At 38.0% G+C, this 21,595-nt stretch overlaps 1 protein-coding gene and 1 long non-coding RNA gene across 2 annotated transcripts in view; one reads left to right on the top strand and one right to left on the bottom strand.

Moving 5' to 3' along the window:
* Positions 1-20,928, top strand: part of LOC126920138 (uncharacterized) — a 30,463-nt gene extending 9,535 nt beyond the window's left edge. The window contains exon 2 of the long non-coding RNA XR_007711895.1: positions 7,082-20,928. This is a non-coding gene — a long non-coding RNA (uncharacterized LOC126920138). The remainder of the gene's footprint in view (positions 1-7,081) is intronic.
* LOC126920134 (UPF0489 protein C5orf22 homolog) overlaps positions 1-21,595 on the bottom strand; it is a 420,270-nt gene that overhangs the window by 232,198 nt on the left and 166,477 nt on the right. The gene's annotated exons all lie outside the window — the stretch shown is intronic.

The raw sequence follows: 21,595 nt of genomic DNA, 5'->3' as shown, positions 1-21,595 counted from the left end.
TGCTGTCTCTATATCGCTTACAATTTCTTTAACGTCATGTTTCTTCGTGCTGCAGAATTTGTTCGCTCTATGTTGTTTATTTTCTACTACACGATGAGAGATTGAAATTATGATAAGTTCGTGTGTTTTAATATTAAGAGCGATTGTAATTAACAAAATATTCACTTCGTTACATCCTAACTAAACTAATGGCAGAATATTCGCTTAATTATGTCTTAACTAAAGTTGTTTCATCATATTTGCCTCTTATAAATATTCATGTACGATAACATGTAACGTTCATTATGATGAATCCAAGATGAAACTTTTGCAAGAAGATCACGTATATTGTACAATCATGTGCATTTATCTAATGACCAAAAAGAACCACTTCGAGTCATATAATACAACATATAATAAGTATGTAACTCTTACATCAAAATCATAACTCGCCCACAATTCGTTCAGCAAGTTGTTCATAATTCTGCCAATGAATTTCGCTATCTACATAAACATCTTTGGCATGTTTGCTCAAACATAAATATATACCTCGAGCGAATTCTTTCTCCAACTCGATTCTCAGTCAGCCTAACCAACTCAACTGATCAATTTTCCCTCGAGTTCTCGCCGAACCATACAAAATCGAAGAGGTTGTTCCTGCTCGTCAAAGGGTCTCGCGAGGAAATCTTCCGCGAGACCTAGCCCTCTGTGCGTTTTTTCCGAACAGCTCGACACTAGCGGGCCATTTTTCACGGGCACCTCTCGCCTTTCCACTCCCCGTGTTGGCATTTGAACCGGTCGAAGGGACGTCGAACGACCGGAAGCGAGTTTTCCGCGCCGTCGCCGCCGCCAGCAGCGTCGTCGAGTGGATTTTTCTCGCTTTTCCACTGGCTGCCGGCGTAACGAGGTTACGCCTTAAGTATTTGCTCGTCGATTTCGCGACGATGGGGACTGACTCTCTTTTTCTCTTCCTTTTCCCTCTCGACACCCTACGCCTCGAAAAATTCACCACCCGGAAAAAAAGTTCTACGTGACTTTTCCTCTGCGTTCACCCTCTCCTACTCGCCTCGCGTTTCAACCCCTTGTCTACTTGCTTCTTTTCATCTCCACGGATTTCAACGCCAACTTTCTACTCTTCTCTCCTTCTCCTTCACTTCGCATTTTTCCCACTCTTCTGCTCTCGTTAAGAGTTGGAAAATTTTGGTTGGACAAAGACAGAGAGAAAAGTATAGAAAGGCAAAAGAGGGATAATCGTCGACGGAATTGTTCCGTGCGAGAAAAGTTGTGTCGTGCATGACCGGTGACGGGTATTGGACGAGAGTAACGGCGCTGCACTTTATTGGATAATTTAGTGACGATTTAGAGAACGATTTGGGGGGCTAATGGGATCGTTATTGCGTGGGCAGGCCGGCAGAAAAGTGATTTTTGCGTTTATGAAGAGGATAAAGACACGGATGGACTCGGTAGTCCGTGGTGTATGTTTGCGAATGAATGCTGGAACGTCTGATCATTTGTGATCGTGGTTTCCTTTTCTTTTTCAAGAACACGCGTATGTGGTTTCGTGATCTTTTTCTTTTGAAGACTTAATACATTTTCAGAAGTATATTTTTAATGTTAATTCGTTTATTTTGTTGAAAAATTAAGATATGCAATGTCACCGATAATAAGAGATTCTATTTTCATGACTTTTGAATGAAATTCTTTAGAATTCCTACGACTTCTTTTCGGAAGATTCTCGTATGTTAAATAGAAGATTTCACTTCTTTCAAATACTTCATGATGTAACTTTGACATTTTACGTAATGAGATCAAGTCCGAGAAACAGAACAATCGTCGTATACTTCGATGTAAATTGTATTATATATTAATATCGAAGAGTGGATATTTAAAATCCAATAAATACTTGCTTTAACTGCACAACAAATCTTGGAATATATGCATGTTTCATAGAAAAGAAACAATTTTATTAGAACATTCCATATAGAAGATATGAAATGTTCAATACGTTATCGTTACATATTCATCATCGTGAAAGTATCGATTTCGATTTCATTATCTTCCGACAAATGTCAAACTTTGCATCGAGAATGCGACCGTTTTTGAAACAGAATATGATGACGATATATCTTGAAAGTAACCTTTTTCGAGCGTGAATGCCGGAGGTGAAAGAATCCGATAGTTTACAGGTGTGTCGCGGTAGCATCGTCTATTCTTCACATGCAGCCCTTTCGAAGCGACGTAGGTCGATACCTATGCTTAAAATTTTAGTAGGGCTACCGTTTCAGGTCATGCATGGCGTATAAATATTGTGCATAAATAAGCACGGTTATTTATGGGAATTTTATGAAAATTCGTTCTACCTTCTGCATAGGGATAGGAACACCGCTTAAAGAACCGTTAACTATCTGACACGTGGGTTATATATTTCCCAGTTCAAATCACTGTTAGTTTTGGCATTACATGGTTAGATTTACGAATCTATAAATGTTAAAATTCATATGGTATTTTTTATATAGCAATTTTTACATCGATTTTTCCGTACGAATCTCCGTTAGTTTTGTCATCAAAATTTAGGAATATATGTATATAGATAAAGTTCTATATAGAAAGTATTTCATACTTAAGTTTTCCAGTTCAGATTATTACTAATTTGTCATTAAAACAGCTCAATTCTACGAATGCATAGACACAAAAACTTTGTATCAAATTTTTCAAATTCAAAGTTCTCACGTATGGAAGTTCATATAGATAGAAATCCACGCGATAAACTTTTTTTTTTTTTTTAATACGGACTCGATAAAAATTCGAACTTTCTATTTTTGAAAACGGCTAAAATTAAATTTCCCCGCGTATCATGTAAAACCTTGTACACGCCTCTTATACTCTTACGCTCTGTAAATTGTCAAAAGAGATTCTGAAATAAGATAAACTGTGAAACAAGGAATATATTAGTTCAAGCTGATTGAATAGAAGGAAATATTGAGTTGAAGGTATCCAGAATTCATTAATCGAGACGATAAACGGGGCAGGGTTCGTGAGAAACGAAAGGATCATCGCCTTATGCTAATAGGTGAAAGAAAAACACCCTTGGGGAGTTTTCTCACGGGATGCTTGTCGTCTAAGGAATATTAATAGGTGCCCCTCCCCCCTCTCGACCCATCATTCTTCGACACAAGGAAATTTCCGCGTCGAAGGGTTAAGGGCGAAGCTGCTGGACCATCTGTGTACCTACTTGGAAACCTTCGTTTTCTGACAAACCTTCGCACGTTCTATTAGTATGCCCGCGTTATTATAATATAATACGAGGTGGATCCATCCTGACAATATTTATTCTAGGGGGAGCAGGTAAAGGGTTGATACGGCCGGAATTTAGAAAAACTGCCTTTCGGTGTGGAACAAACAGTTGCATAACTTGAACCCTTTCGTGCAGCCATTATTTCATGTTTATTATTCAAAAACTGAAAGTAAACGTGCGTTTGTTCGTTTAAATCATTTTATGGAGTTGTTGATGCTTTTGACTTTTAATGGAAGTTTTAATGATTTTGAAGTATTTTGGTTGGTTGGACTTTTTATTAAAAATGTTTTGTAGCTAATCTTATAATATTCTCGAGTTGGTTGATTTAACGATTAGGATAGAAAATTTATGTTTTAGAAATTTCAATGAATTATATGTGAAAAAATATACGGATAAATAAATAATGATGATAAATCCTTCGAATTCCGAAAAATTCGGTACGTACTGAAAATCTATAAATTTTCTAGGAAGATTGTAAATTGGACATTTTAATTATTTTGATAATTCTACAAAAAGAAAAAACATATAAATACAGATCATTGATATTTTAAGCAATAATTCGTATTTTTCTCTTTTTTTTTTTTTTTGAAAATAGATAGCTACGAAATTACGATTTAACAGCGTTAACGTTTAATAATTAGCAACGATAAGGAGAATTTAATGCCATTTTATAAATTTTCCACGATGTAAAGCGTTTAATGACAGCGGCGCTTTGCAACAGCAAAATAGCAGTGATGCCATTAAAGTGTTTAAAAATTAATTAATGTCACGAAGCATCGTAAAATTGAAAAGAGGAGAAAGCAATTTTAATTACCTGCAGTAAAAACATCAAAATAACGGAGAATCCATTAAATGTTTCAATTAATTTATTGAACATTTGCCGCTGAATTATCAGTAATACAAAAGAAACAATTTCATATAGCTTTTTGAAATTTGGAGACACAAGGGAATCATTTACATCTCATTTTTCACAAACATTACTGATTATTGCTGGATATTACTGAACATTGAATTATCACAAATATACGAAGACTTTAATTAAAACCCATTAAGACAATAATTTCAAATATTATGAAGAGATAAAAAGTTCCCAAACCACGAAGGAAGCTACATTTTTAATGATAGTATTATTCGCCATTGAATTAGATTGCGAATATTTTTTTCTTATTACAACAATTTTCACAGACTCAGCAGACTATAAATTTAAATTATGTATTAAACAACATGGCAATACATTTTGCTATATATTATATATATCATATTTATATATGTAGATATATGTAGATATATGTAGATAGGGAACAAATATTCAAAGATCAAACAGATCAACACCATAACAGTGATTATCAGAAAGTGTGTAAAGAAAGATATTTCAGCACAGAAATAAAATTCAAGAGCAAAATTCAAGTAGCTTAAATCAATTATCCATCTATTATAATATATTCTATAATAATATTTTTAATATTTCAAACCCAGCTCGATCGATAATTTGATTGACCACGGCAACATCCGCGTAATTCACGCGCGATCGAAAGAGAACGGAGGCAGAAATCCGCGCGATTCTCGAGATCTGGAGGCAGCTCGATCGAAATTAGCCGGGTCGTTGCACGTCGTAGAACAAAATTACGTCGAAGAATCCGCTGGCCAGTGCCCTTTCCTGGGGCCTGTTGCCCTCCCCCGTCGACATCATCCTCGTCTTGATGCGATTATAATGAACGCTCGGTTTACCGTGGAGCCTGATAACCTAACCCCGAAGAAGAAGACGAAGAGAAAAAGAAAAAGGACCAGGCAGAAAAGAGAGAAGATGATGAAGAAAACGAGCACAAGGTAGAGGGTACAAGAAGGAGGAAGAAGAACAAGAAAAAGTTGGGAATGAAAAAAAAAGAAGGAGGAAGAAAAAAACAGGAGAAGAAAAAGCAGAGAGAGTCGAGCAATAATATGAGAAGGCGGGGCAGGCCGGAATACGTAATGCGCTAAGAGCGAAGCCGAAGCGCGTCTTGAACGGAGCATGAAATTGGCTTTTCGGCTGGGATCGATTTGCGACAAAAAAGTTGTTGTTGCTGGTTGTTGCAGCCGCGATGCGAAAGATACAATCGTGCCTGCCGGACCCGACGCTGTTGCTAATTTGAATTCATTTCGTGCCTCTGTTATCCAACAGTTGCTCGCATCTTGCGCGCGAACAAGACGAACATACATTGTCTTGATCTTACGGACGGTGATGATGCGCGTGAAGACTGAATCGCGAGACGAATTTTGCTTCTGAAGCTCGAAATGATATTCAGATATCGCTGATATTTTTGATCTGAAATTTTTAACGGTAATTAGGGAATCTTTATGTATTTATGCGGAATTTAAGTGTTTGGAAGTGTACAGGATGCTCATAATATGCAAAAATATACAAAATATATGAGGTATTCGTTATGATGCGTTGAGGGTACAACGAATCTCTGGAAATCTGAATCTCTATTCAGATTTTATTTCTTTAGTTTTGTTTGTAAAAATATAAATTTGGATAAAAATCTACAGTCTAATAAGCAGCTAATAATATAAATATCTCCATTCCAATCGGTTTGGAAAGAATCTTATTTTAAATATGATTAACTTGGTGCATTCGATGGTGCGAAGTCTCAGGTTGCTTTAATTCTAGATTCGTCAGGTTCTAATACTGTTAGATAATGAATATTCTAAAATCGAAGTCTTCGTAAACAGCTGAGAGAAACGATATTCTCTTTCGACGCTGCAAAAGAAAATATAATAAGAATATGTCAATATTATTCATATTTTACGATTTGGGAAAATATTACCAAATTAGTACGTTATTATTATTGAGCAGAAGATTCGATTTCAAATTAAAGTCCGAATTAACGTTCATAAACTACCATATTTTCAGTTATATTGTTCAAAATTATCAAACGTAAATGCGACACTCGAATACCCGCTTTTAAATATCACGTATGTACATTTTGCGAAAACGTTAATTCGTTCGGAAATATCATACGTCCCACTGGAAATGAAACGCAATCAGTACGATTGCCAATTTTTCTGGCCGTTCAATTTACATAATAACGATTTTTCCATAACAGGGCGAAAGAGACCTCGAGCATGTAATTTCTCCGCGACATTATCGTTTCTTCATATGCATTTACGTCAAGAGACGAAAGTGATATTCGGTGACGCTTGTTTTCTTCTCTCTTTTCAAATTCGCCGCGTTCTCACTGGACATGCCACCGTGTCCCCGTGATTTGCAATAGTGGGTCACGATATCCATATGATTGATACCCCGGCTCGTAATAATAATAATTATTATTAAGCGGCAGCGCATGGGTAAATCCATGCACTCATTTCCTGTATCTCGAAACGAAGGTTCGAATTATCGCTTGTCCGACGTGGGCCAAACAGTCAGCAGCGATGAAAAAAAAAAAAGAAAAAAGAAAGAGAAGAAATAAAAGGGGAGAAAAAGGGAAATAAATCATTCCGTCAAAAATACGGTCGAAAAATACCGAAAAATCGCGGCGATATCGTTGGACCGTCATTCGATTGACCAACTTTTTGCACATTTACAGGCTGTTCTTTTTTTTCCTTCCATCCTTGCCATTTTTCGGTGAGCCAGTATCGAGTACACTTGTAATCCGAGAAACTCGTTACAGCTTGTTCGAACACCGTTTCACGCGAAAATAGGCGTTGTACAGTAAATTTCTCTTTTTTCTTTTTTTTTTTTCGATACCCCTACCTGTTATCCCTTCTCGACAGTAACGTATTCGTTTCGTGCAGTCATGTTGATCGACGACTTTTCTCTGTTTGTTTCAGGTGTGCTACGCTCGGTTGGAAGTGTGCTTGTTGCTTAGTGGCGGTATTTGGTAAGGATCCCCTTCCGTCAAATTGACGGAAAATCGGAAGTGTCGATTTCGATCGCAGTGCACGAATTCACGGTGATGGAATCGGTAATGAATTTTTCTTTGAAAATGTCTATGGTCACAGTGAAGTGGTCCGTGATTTATATTTTCTTTAAACGTTTCGTTCAATTTGAATTTTCAGTCGCACATGCTTAATATGATATATATATATATAAATAATCGATATAATATTTCAAGTTCTAAGAGTAAAGTAGAAAAATCATACGTTTGATCGACGAATTTTAAAGGAGTGCTTTCTAACGGCCGGATTGCGTAAAATTTGAAAAAATACCTGGTATCTACAAAACCGTGAGCGGTCTACGGTTAAAAAGTTTCCCCATAAATTCGTCACTGTCAGAGAAATGATATACGCGGACTGAAATCTCGTCGAATTATCTCGTTCCACTTATCAGGGAATACTTCCAAACAAACCACGGTCTGGCGGCCACGCCCCGCTCTAAAAATCTCCCCTTTGAACAAACTACCAAAAAACAGGACGCACAGACACCCGGCTATCTCGAAAAAAGTCCACTTATCTCCATTTACACTGCATCAACGGATTCTACAAAAATCATTGCTCCACCTCCCGCGGGCAATAAAAGTATCTACACTTCCGTTCCAACTACCCCCTAGACACCGTTCTCACCGTCGTCACACGGGAGGTCCCTAATGACCAACCCATACTTTTCTCTCTAAACTCTTCCACCAAACGTCCAACGTGTAACAATAACAAGAAAGAACGAAAAGCAGACATACAAGAGCTATAAATATAATATCTTTTCATTTTCTAAGATACATTGAAATATTTCCAGTTGTCTATGTTTTTTACCTTTCGAGTAATGTTCTATTATACAGGCTACTACGATTTAATGACTGCATAGTCTTAATTGAACGGAGAAAATGAAAGACGATGCGAAGATATAAAAAGACCTTGACTCTGTATATACCAAAAACATGTATATTTTTGAAATTAAAAGTCAACAGAGACAAATCAATTTCAAAGATGTAAAACATGGTAGAATTTATTTTCAGCAGACGTAAATGAATCGGTGCGTTAAAAGTAATCCGAATAAAGAACCTACTATACCTAATTATGAGAGAGTTAGGAACCAGAGTGAGACAGATTAACTCTTCCCGGGATAACAGGTTTATTATGTTTATGAAAATATGAATTTGCATAAACAACCGTTCCTCATCCTTCGAACGCACGAATTAATTATCGAAGCAGGTATTCTATATCTCGAATCCATTACCTCTTCTCGTGATCCCCAGAAATTCTCATCCATTCAGCCCCCTGGCGGCACCACTGGTACCATTTAAAAAGAAGAATGTCCTATAAGAATACTCTAAAATGAACGAAAGACAGGCAACAGAGAGGATACTAAAAAAAGAAACAAAAAAAATAAAAAATAAAAGGAAGTGTAAAGAAAAGGGAAGATGTTTTCGCGCTTCGAGGGGTGGTTGGGAAGGGTCTGTTACGTCACCGAGAGGAGCGAGGCGCCGAAGAATCCAGCAAGACGATACGGCCCTGCCCTTCGCCGGGCAGATAGGGTATAATCATGGCGAGTTTCGTATCTCGAAGGGGCACACGGGAAGATGGTCCAACATCTGCCGCTGCAGGGAATCTCTGCCCACATGCTGGCCGTCGTGCACGTACGTACGCACGCACACGCGCAAAAAGTGACATAGCTACACGCTGGGACGTCATGTAAATTCATTCGAAACACATGGCAGGGCCGAGGCGGCGTTTTTCTCGTGCGCGCAAAAGGGTTCTTCCACGGTGGAATCCGAGGAGCGCCGCACGGGGGGCTCCGGGTAAAAAAGGCAGACGATAACTTCGACTTTTAGACAAGGACCACTCTCTCTCTCTCTTTCTCTTTCTCTTTCTCCTTACCTTCTCTTTCGCCTTCTCGACCTCTGTCTCTGTTACGAGGGACCACCGGCTCGAATGAGTCCACTGGTTAGCCGCTTCTTTTTTATTTAATCGCCTCGATCATCCAGTGCTCGGGGTGTCCGATGCTTTGCAATTTCGGCTTAGCGAAAATTTAGAGGGTAAAAGCTTCTCTTGAGATATGATTCACCTTGGAGGGGTGGTGGCTATTGGATTTTGTATCGGGGTATTATTTATGAGAATCCCGGTATCGTTCTAAAAATATGGCGAGAAATTGTGGAAACTATTTTTACGAATTCTGTAGGCAAGTAATAAATCAAGGATATGTTGGATTAAATAGGTCAAAGTTCGAATCTGATTTATAGGATTGTTTATAGCGAGCATGAAAATACAGCATCTAATAGATATAACTAAAATCAATCGCGCGAACGCTGTTGAAGGTGTATTTACGCGAGAAGTATTTTTGGAACGATTTCAAACAGAGTACTAATCATAAATAGGTATGGAAGACGTATTAATCGGAGCTAGCGACGAACGTTTTCCCTTTCTGATTAGATTTTTAATAAACGTCAGACGATCTTCTCTAATTAACTTACCATTAAAAGTAAGCACACGATACAATCATTAAATCGAATAGTGTGCAATTATATGTACAAGTATTAAGACAATTAGCTTCAACGAATTATACATCTCGATATCAAACTCATTTCTTAAAAAATCCACTAGAAATCATAATAGAATCCAGTAGAAATCGTAACAAGATCTAACGAAAAATCTAATTGGTCTATCCAGTGATTTTTTTTTAACGAGTCTTCGATCTGATTGTTCCGCGACGTTAAAAGAAGAAATAAGGGAAACCTAATAAAAAAAGACCTAATAAAAAATAGAATCACCGATGTAAAACGCAAAGAAAGGAGCAAGTAAACCAACAAGGAATAAAAATACACCGGCTCGAAATAACAGGGCATTCGGGTAACGAGTGTTCCCTCGTCTAACGAGGGTTCCGTGGAAATCGTTAACGGGGTAATTCTCGCGTTCCGCGGCTAATTACACGCCGAAACCATGAAAATTCCACCGCTCTTGATTCATTATGCTGCCACGAAGACAATAATGGATCGCCTTTTGTTTTCGATTCGTCAAGTTCAAAACCGGGGGAATCTCGATCCGGCTACGAGATAGGCTGGCTCGTTGAAACGTTAACCGCTGCGCCGGAAAACCGCGGCAAGCGAAAAAAAAAAAGAGAACCAGAGGTTAGATAGACAGAACACAGGAGAACGATGGAAAAGAAGGAAAGAGATACACGAACAACGTGTACAGGGAGAAGGACTGTGTGAGGAGAGGAGAGAGAGAGAGAGAGAGAGAGAGAGAGAGAAAGGAAGAGAGACAGGGAAAATAGGAGTAAGCTCGCCGCGCGCGGAATTGCAGAACTGCCTTTAATTAAAGCCATCAAGCTAGTTGAACAATTATCATTAATTATGGACGTTGCTTGGCCGCTCACACGAGCCGTCCTCGTCGTCGTGGCTACCTAGAGAGAACGGTTTCACTTCGTTCGCGTGCACGGCGTCAATTTGAAAAGAGGTGGTTGTAAGAGGAAAGAGGGAACGAGAAAGGGAAAAAGAAGAAGAGAGATAAAAAATGAATACGCGGGAGATGGGGAAGGAAAGGGAAAGAAGTACACACGGCCCTGCCCTCATGATGTATTTTCATCGACGCTCTACTTTGTAGCGTCTTCCTCCTCTTCTTTTTCTTCTTCCCCACTCTCTCCTCGCTTTTTCCTTTACCTGTTAGTCTGAGTAACTGATTTAAGAGGTACAGTCCAATTTGAGATAGCTAGCAAGACGATTTTTACCGCTAATTAAAGGTGCGTTAATTAAAAAAGTACAGCCCCTGGTTTCATGCTCGAATCGGCCTTTGATCGCTTATAAATCGTTGGATCATTAGCCAGCTCGGTTGCTCGCGGACGAAGAAAACCCTTTTGCGGTTCGTGCGCGACGATCAAACGCGGGAAGAATAGACGATTCTTCTTTGATTCTCTCTTTAAGCGGTGTGAAACAATAGTACGTACGGAGAACGGGGAAGAACGAGAAGAAGGGGAGAAGAATATTCCATCGGAATTCATGGCCTTGAGAAATACGATTGTTCAAAGGCGTTTAAAATTCTTTGAGATTAGGGTTGAGAAATCGTCGACGGTAGATTCTTTCCTCGAACGACGAGAAGCAAGCGTAAAAAAAACATGGTGTCATAATAAAAATGACGATTTACGTTCTATGTCATTCTTATAAAATTGGGGTCAATGATTTCAATGATCTACGTACTTCGGACACGTTTTCTCGCATCTTAACGACGTGAAATATCACTGAAGAATGTTAATCTGATGTTTTCAAAGCTATACATATATTTCGAGTTTGTCTTGCCACAATCGAAATAAAGAATGGAGTAGATTCTATTCGATAGGAGTTATTGTAGCATCTGCTTATTGTTATATTTTATAAGATTCTGACTGAACGAAGCTTCTCTATTATTTGAACATAATTTTATTCGTTGGATTAGGATGTGAAAAATTTTCTTGGATTTTCGAATCTTTATGTGTTAGGTTGGTTACTTTGGTTAGTTCGAAATCATTCTAAAGTTAATATACAATGTTAGTTTTCATGGTATCATATTTATCTTCATAGTTAGCCGTGTTATTTTTATAGCTAACTAAAAACAGAAATAGAATATAGATATCCTATTTTGCAACAGCATAGCGCAATTCTTCTTCTATTTCTAGCTCTAAACCGTAAAGATAAACTTGTCCTAATCCATTAAGCGATAATCACAGTCATAAAAAAGCTGGAACAACACGCTACACAAAGTTTTCTCCTTCGATAGTATCTCACTGTTTATCATCGTTCTCTGTGTCTATAATAAATAGATTTAGACGTACACCATTATGTTCATGTATAGTCTTTAACCTTTACTCGATGCTAGGGTAAAGTATCAATTTACTTTTCCTTCAAACGTCACCCAGAGAATATAAAATGAAGTATCTACATTTACCCATTATGCCAACTAGTCTTCAACGATCGTTAACTTGGCTTAAGAACACCTTACTCTTGAAAATAAATCTTCCCTTGTCCGACTATAGTTATTTTACTTCTCTTTCTTATATTTGAGTGCATTAATTGAGAGATTTAAAAAAGAAATGGTATAAGCGAACAAATTTTTTGATTAACTTAATTCCAAGTAAACTATGAGCGAAGATAAACTTTAATAGAAAAATTTGTATACTTCTCATTACTTCATTCACGAAATTACGATCAACAACATAAATTATGCTGCTACAGGAGAAAAATTGAGAAAATAAACTGCCAATGAGAATATTAAAAGAAAGCAAAGATACTTGAATTGAATCTAACTTCGAATTTAATTGAAATCGGTTTGTTTGGAATTTAGAAATCCAAAGGAAAAACGTATAGGTGATAAAATTTTTAATTTAAGATAAATTCTCTAGATACCTAAGCATACATATTGGAATAATCTAAAAATAAAAAATCTACATGTTTTGAACACTACCGTACGCACTTATAAATCTTTAAAAACTCCGAACAAAATTCTCTAAATAAGCATAGATATCACATATTAACATTTCCCCCTATTTATCTCTTTTTACGAAAAGATATAGGTATGTCATTTTTCCTTGGTAGAATTCTTTATTAACAGTACATTTCTCCAATAATTAGAGATTAAAACTACAGATACTTTCGTTTCCTAAACACACCCAGGGAATAGCCACGATTTCTAAAAAGAAAGATAAGAGACGAAACGGGACGAAAAACAAGCTTCCCTAACAGAGAGAAGTCCCTAAAAAACAGGCTCGGTGGCTGACCACGGCTAATCTTCTCGCGCCCCATAATTAATTACGCGTTATCTGGAACAGGTCCCGATTACGGCGTGTGTCTTAACGGGACAATGGTGAACGGGGTCCCCGATAATGGGCCAGATAGCGTGTCCTTATTAGGAAAAATTTAAGGTTCGAGCAGCGTGTTTACGAGCCGGCGCGGCGTTCGGCCCGCGCCAACGACAGAAACCGAGCCATATTTCTCCATGAAATTTAACGAACCTCTGGCGCAATGGGACACCATTAAAAAATTCCTCAGCGTCATATGCCATCGTGCACGCAACGCCGATAAACGCCGGCGGGCGAACGCAGGCCGACTACAGAGTAAACGAACAGGAATGATAATATTACCAGGCGTTTCACGCAAGCGCCTTTGCAAAAGTGCCATCGGTGAAAAAAACTAATTTATTGGACTCGTAGCATAATTGTAAGCAGTACCGATTTATGAGGCCGTGTACGCGTGTCCCGTTCGATACCTTGCACATTGGACACGCTGCGTGAAAGAGCTCCCGCTACGAAGTTTCGCGGTAATTTTCTGTTTTGATATCCATGTTTTGATTCTTTTCTTTTGTTGGGAACTTCCATAGGATAGTCGGAACGGCATGTTTGGAGTTATAGTCAGGAACGTCGAGAATTCTAGTTTAGTGCTTTGACAAATTTCGTTCAACGACGTGGTTACTATTTGTTACGAAAGATGTCAATTATTTGTTAATCGGTAATTTTTCTTAAAATTGTAAGAAAATCGCGAAATTCTAAGTATTATTAATACTGTACTTGGATTTTTAAGAAAAGTATACAAAATTTAATTTTGCTCGTGATTGATCCTATATATAAAGATTCGAAATATGTCGACCAATATCAAGAAAAGGCAAGAACACTGTCTCTTGTATAAAATAGTTTATTCTCTATAGATCCACCACTTTTCTGTGAATATTATTTTTGTCCTTACTATTATAATTAAAATTTCAAAGAAAAAATGTTGAAAAAGATTAGAAAAATATTTCTTATACCAAATAGTTTCTCTACAAATCCATTATTCCGCCATAAATATCAATAACCTTCTTCGATAATGAAGAGATAAAGATACATCTGCATTATGACAGGATATAACATTTCCTAAAATATTCATGAAAATTATTATTTTAGATCTGCCTCGATATAAACGAAGAACGTAAATTTTCGTAACATAGTCGGACGGACGTTTCAATTATTTAAGCTGACAACGAGCGCACTCGGCCGAAAGAGTTGGGAAACTCGAAAGTGCATTTCGTGCACGTAACGAACTTAAATAGACGGATCGTGTGCACCGGTTGGCCCGCGAGTATTATCAGATCAATAATTGCCAAGGAGGGCCGAACTTGCCGAACTTCGGGCCGCGTTTCAAGCTAATTCCTGCCTATCAGACCCGTGTCTGTCACCCGTAGCCTTCTTGGAAGGAAAAAACGAGAAGTTGGTTTCGCGTCACGGGGGAAAATACGGTTGCCATGTACCTAGCGAGACGAACCTCGGGAATTAAAATCATGAAAAATAAAGATTCCAGATGGATTGAAAAGAAACATTTAAATAGTGAAACTACGTAAAATATTTAAAGTTCGAGTGAAAAAGTCGAGAAATTTGAGGAGTATAAAAGAATCATCAAAGCTGCGAAACCGGTGCAGCTTGTATGTAATCAAAATTCATGTTAAAAAATTTCTACAAACATATTTCGACATATATATTTCTATAAATTCTATGTCAATTAAAAAACGATGATATCAAACCCATATAAGGGCATTTCATTTTAAGAGGAAAAACACGCATTATTTTAAATTTATGAAACACTAATTTCCTATCTTACGATGAGCTTCGGATAACGTACATTCACTATAGCTCCATTACCACGTAAATTATTTCATCCTCTGTGCATCGTACCGAGTACATTACAAACGTTAAATGAATATTTTGTACATTCTTGTATACTATATATATTCTATATAATTTTACACGTTTCAATATTCCACGTTCGCATGAACATCAGCAGTTTATTCATTATGCTTACGCGTAAATAAGAAGCGAAGAAAAAAAAACGAATATTTCGTAAATGAAATAATTACTACAAGTCAGCGACTTATTACCCAGAAGGAAATTCTTCGCGAAGTTAAATTATAATCTCCATTCGAACCACCGAAGCTTATTGACTATACATTGAACAAAAACTCGAAGTACCTACGTCGATGAATATGAAGGTATAATCTCTCAGCGAAAAAATACTGGCAAAGCGCAACACAAAGGTACAAAAAAACGACCTCCCGCGTTAAAGGGGTTAAAAGGGACGGGCAGCACGTATTTCTACGATCGTGCCGGGCAACAGGAGGAGCAAAATCGACGACGTTTCGCGCATAATTAAGCAGTTCTTGCGGGCGTATTTCAGGGCCGCGGTGACGTCTCTATCCCATGCGGCTCGCTCATATCGCGGCGTTTACTCGGATTTACATCGCGCATACATATGTATGGAAGAAACTACGATTTGTATCGTCACGTTGGCCAATTAAGGGGCCGGGGTCGTTAACGAAGAGAATAATTAGAAAGCGTTGGCAAGCCGACCGGTGCGGTGGACGACGTGGTGCACGTCCACCTCGCTTTTCAGCTTCTTTTTACTTTCTCAGCTTGGCTTGGCATCGCCGCGAGCCACGTTGGTACATGAAAGAAAGAAAGGAAGAAAAAATCGTAGAGAAAACGAGCGAGAAATGTAAGGGGGAGGGGAAATAAGAATGAAACGAAAAATTCGCGCTCAGGTTCTATAGGTGGTGTAAAGACACGGGGAATTAATATGTCTACCACGTGTATTTGCATTCGAAATGCCTGAATATGAAATGGACGCGCCTCCAGGCAGTCATGGAATATCCGAGAAACGGGCAATTAAAAGGGGGTAATTGGATAGATTCCTTTTCGTAGGACCACCCAGTGTATATGTGTATTATCCGCCGTTTCTTTCCGCGAATATAAACTGTTATAGATGTTTGAATGCTTCACAAAACAAATTAATGTAATACAATTTAGACCTGCGATCTTATCTGGGCAATCATATGCAGTTAACACACATTGATGAAAATAATGGATAATATTAAGTAGCGTAAATATAATACCGATAATTCAAGATCAATGAAAATTGATTTTGCAGAAACAACTGAGTCGAGTGACTTTAAGTGGGTTTGCTCACTGTTGGGATCTTAGAACGATTAAAATACGTTCGTTCATCTATGCTCTAAAACTTTACAGAAATTTTGTGAAATGCCTAGCGAAATGCTATACGTTCAATAATGTTCAATAATAAAACTGTTATTATGAGACCTTATAGGAATATTTTGTTACGTGATAAGCATTTTGTCTTTAGATTTCTGAGTGTTCGAATTATAAGTTAGATTAAAAAGAATCTTTTAGATACAGAAAGACTCATAAGGTAATACAATTAGTCATATTTAAATAATAACTATATATAGTAACAATGGGTAATTTAACATTACTGGTCCGACAACTCCTGACAACAAGAGGGTACTGAAAATTATTTCTAATTATTAATTCGTCACTGATAATACGTATTCTTTGGTACCACTCGCATACTGTTATTACAAATCGATCAAAGTGTTCGGACACTTATGCGCAATACTACTTGAGAATTACTAAATGTCTAGAAAGACAATTCTTTATGTATTATGTATAATTTGGTTCGATTGGCGATGAAAGATATATACGAATTGTAGCGACGAGTTTATTATAATATTTTAGAAGGGTAGGAAATTATTACTTCAGAGTCTGCTTTACGAGTTATTTCTTTGTTCAGACTCCCGGAGATTTTAATTTTGATTGGTTCGCGCCGTGATGGTTAATTACTTCCTCGAGAAGGATTTTAATTAGTTATGGACCTCTTTCGACGGATACAATTTCATAGTTTCTTCCCTTCGAATCTAATCAGAATCTAATTTACCCAGTCTATTACATCCCCTGACATCAAACTGTGATTTTCTAACAAACGCCATTTGCTTGACTGATTAATATCACTTTTTACATGTCTTCGAGTTCATTTATAGCTTTACGTTATAAAATAATTAACTATATACGAAGAACGTGTTATGTAAAAGATATTACAATATATATAAAACTACGAAGGCTATGTTATATGAAATATACCAAGCTTTTCACTTTTTGCTTATTATTCGAACAATATCAAAAAACATCGGGAACAACAAACCTATGGCAGAAAAATTGTATGCAGTGTCGCGTGAATAACAATCAAAATCCTTTGATTTGTCCAAACCGATTCTTCGAATAAATCATTCTAAAGAGGAGACAATTACACTTGTAGATTAATCAATAATCGATTGCAATGTAAATCGATGCTTGTTATTTGTGATCGGGAAAAATTACCCGTCATTAATTCTCACCTAGGTCTTTCAAACCTATCATCAGATATTGTGTAATGAAATTGCGATACAATTGCATTTTTTCTCCAAAACATCTACTCTCAAATATACACACGTATACTACCATTTTTAAGCATATGGAGATTTGAGACGATTTTTATTAATGATACATGGATTTTAACGAAACATGGATTTTATTATTGCTGATATTAATCACCATAGCCTGTCATTTCTAACTTGATAAAACATATCCTTTAAGAAAACGCGCTGAGGACAATTAATAGCCAAAATACCATATCATTTGACACATACAGTCGCAATCTTTTACATTGTTTTACGATAGCTTTAATAAACCTTGTATTCGTCCTGAATTTAGTAATTTCATAATTAAATTACATTCTATCCAAAATAATTTCTGTTCACATAATTTTGAGCGGTACTGTACACACAATGGATTTTTCTGCTCCAAATACTAAAATACCATCGATCAGATTCACGACTGTTGCTCGACTACACGCGACTTTACAAAAAAAAGCCAGCATGCACGGCGAATTAATCGTCTCGATGGTCGATTCGCGGGCCGGGGATCGGATTTGTTGTTTTCACCGGTGGTGCAGATTTTTTTCCCTGCCGGAGACACGTTCGCGAATTAATGGTGATGGTAGTAGTCGAGTGGCGGTAGCGGGGAGGGAATCAAGCGAGGGGAAAAAATTTGATAAACCGCGCCTCTGCGGTGGCTTTTTTCCCTCTACTCTGTGCCTCTCTCTGTAAACCGGCCAGTTGATATTTGCCATGAAAATCGTTCCGCATGTCGGCAAACAGAACGCCACCATGCGTTGAATCGCCTGAAAATATATTCCGATTGGTCGATCGGTGTTTCCCGAAATCGCGACCCGATAAAGAGCAGCGGTGGAACGAAAACGACGAGGGGAGAGGAAAAGAACAAAACAGAAAAAAAGAAAAATATGCGAACACCGACACGATTTTCGGAGGCTGTAAAAAACACGTGTTTGCACGAGGAGCCGCGGTTGGGCCCCGATCAGATGGCTACAGGACTGATTTGCATGCGACCTTTGCCTCCAGGTGTTCCAGAATTTACATACGAAAGGGTGGCGCTCACAGATTTCTCCCCCTCCTGGATCCCAATTTCTTTCTCTTTCTCTCTTCTCCGTTTCTCTTCTCTCGTTTCGTCTCCCTCTGTACCTCTATCTTCCGCTTTCATTCTCGTATTCTCTATCTTGTTCCCTCCACGACGGCTCTGTTCAACCCCCGGTGTACGCATTTATGGGTTACTGGCTCAGCGTGTCGCGTCGTTAACTCGCCGTTAAATTTTCGTTAACGTCGCTCTTTAACCGGTAAGCATTCGCCGGCTGCATGGAAATTACGATCGACGGAAATTAATAGCAAGCTTGGTACAATGTTTCCACGTCGATGTTCATTATACATGTAGAGTAAAAAGTAAATTTGCGTTGATGTTTTTACATGCGGAACATTATGCAAGTAATGTTCTCAATGATATAGTTGGATGAGACTGTATTTGCCAAGTCATTGATATTCAACATAACGCTTCATACAAAATCGAAATTCTTAAATGCATTAAAGATGTCCGATTTGAGAAAATTATATTTGACCAACTATCGAAAATCGATTATAACACTGGTAGCCACTTGATGTTCAAAGATATTCAATTTGTGGAGATGACACTTCTCCGTAATCGATTACTCGTTGAATTTAGTTTCCGTCAAATATACAATTGCAGAGAGCTTCGAACATTTCTATATTTGTTGCACCAGTGTGTGACTCTGTACACAAGAGCATAGAAGCTTCAGTTACTCGAAGAAAAAGAAAAAAATAGTCGAGAGCCGCGGCAAATTTACACAAGCAAATTTGATCTATCAAACGAACTACTTTGCTTCGAAGCAAATAACTTCTCATCGATATTCATATTTCGATTGAATTTCAAGAATTCAAGTTACATAAAGAAAGAAGAAAACAAAGCTATTAGATGTAAAATATATTCGTGACAAACCGGCTGAGGCAATATTTTTTATCGAAAATGATCCAACTGTAACCAGTCGCAAAAAAATTCCTGCTCTCGGCTGAAACGAAGAAAACACACGCCGACGTAGGCGGATTCCGCGAATAGTTCGCGAGCGGAACGACGATTGAACGACTGAAAGGCCGTTATAAATTCAATCACGCGCACGCCGGGCCAGAAACGAGCAAACTGAAAAGAGTCCCATGCAATTACTTGTGATTACGGATCGGTATCGCGCGCGATCGAGGCCGCGGCGAATATCGTTCGCGTGGCACGTAACGAGCGTTTCCACGCGAGCCATTGATTTATTTATCTCGGAACGCGAACGTAGATCGTGTTTATCGTTCAAGATTATCCATCTCACGTCGAGGCGGAAACCGTTTCCAGCTAATCGCATTAATGTTTTGTGGACAAGTCGAGTGTTACTACGTTACTCAAACAATAAACGCGCAACAAAGACAGAATGACTTTGAAAAATTAGATTCTTTAAGAGTGAAAGTTCTTCAAAATTCTATTAGATCCTAGAAGAGTGGCGTTCATTTACCTTGTTTATCGTCTTCTTATTTTTTTTTTTTTATCAAAGCGCCCGATTCTCGGAATATCGAATCGCGATTTTTTCCGCCGCTCGTCCCAGGAGTCCGATTGCACAGTGCCACAAGTAAATGACAGTCTTGTCACGAGACGGCTTGTTTTTCTTTAAATTGTCGTTTTCTTGCCGACTGACAATGAGGTAGTTGCAGTTCTTCGAAATGCACATTAATCGCGTGCAAACATGCTCCGATTTCTTGCCTCTACTTTCTAATTTACTTTTTCAATCTGCAACTGGTTATTCGATGTATCGGAAAATTATATAGGGAAGTTTAATGTGTACACTTGCGCGTCTCGTAAATTCTTCTTTTTCTGAATATGGAATTCGCGATACGAGAGTATAGAGTACTTATTAGATACGTGAATGAATGTTTGATTATAGTGGATAAATAATTGTTTTAAAAGTACAGGGATGGATAATGACCATTCTTTCTAATGAATCACAGTGAACAAATTTAGAAACGAAGGCGGAAATAATATAGCGGTTAAGCCTGAAACAATACCGATTTCGACTACTGTCACTCTAACTTCATGGAAGCTGTAAGAAGGATTTTTCTACTTGGCGTGATATTACAATGTCTAATCGTAAAACAGTCTATCCACTAATTCAACAAGAATATTCAAAATATCGTCATATACTAGTAGCTCGACGAACTTCTCGTGCATCTATAGAGAAATAATTATTTTTCTTTTTATCATCCTGATTCGCGAGGTCACGAGATTCCAACGCAAAATTCTTTTACATCAGCTCTATTCATAATCCCTCACCGATAAGAAAATATTTTCTTCTGAACAACAAGTTCAGCAGCTGCATCAGAATTGCGCTTATCGCAATCCTCCTTTCTCCTCCTTCTCAGAATCATCCAATCAACTCAATCTTCCATACATATATGAATCTTTATATGTTTCTGAAATATTTCGATTTTTCTTCCGTACAAAAAATAAAAAAAGAAAAAAAAATAAATGAGCACAGAACAACATGTTGTAAATTTGCAGCAAAGTATTCGCTAGAATATCGAAAGACAAATCCCTATTTATATTTCATTCGTCAGTTTCGCTTATAAAAATCCAACTAGCGAAAACACTGGTAAACTATTCGCAATATATCCTCGCGCTAAATAATAATAACAAATATAATTCTTCAGAGTAGTTAAACCTCTATGTATATATATTCTTATCAAAAACATGAAAAGTTTGTAGTCGACCGAAACAATTCATAGAACGATATCTATGTACATATAAATGTGTCATGTGATTTTTGTCGGTTCAGTTTACCCCCATCCTTTCCCCTCTTCCGTTCCCAGCTAATCACTTAATCTGCCCCGGAACCTCCCCGGTGTCATTGCGCCTACGCGCGCGTATGATGGCGTGCGTGTGTATGCGTGTTCCGCGATGATGAAGGAGAGGGCCGGCCGGCAGCCATCTTGGTTGACGTCAACTCATGCCGAGCACGCAACCGCGAAACACCGACTTCCTCGTTGCGATAGCGCCTTACTTTTTTATTGCTGCCTCTCTTTTCCTCTTCCCGACCCTCTCTGTTCCGCCACTTCTTTTACGTCCCCTCCGTCTACACACTATGAGGTGTGCTCGTATGTATCGCGTACGTACACGTGTTTAGGTTGCGAAACGAA

This window comes from Bombus affinis, chromosome 1 (assembly GCF_024516045.1).
Source record: "Bombus affinis isolate iyBomAffi1 chromosome 1, iyBomAffi1.2, whole genome shotgun sequence".
Lineage (NCBI taxonomy): Eukaryota > Metazoa > Arthropoda > Insecta > Hymenoptera > Apidae > Bombus > Bombus affinis.
The sequence above is the reverse complement of the archived record's forward strand: the minus strand, read 5'-3'. Positions and strand labels throughout refer to the sequence as shown.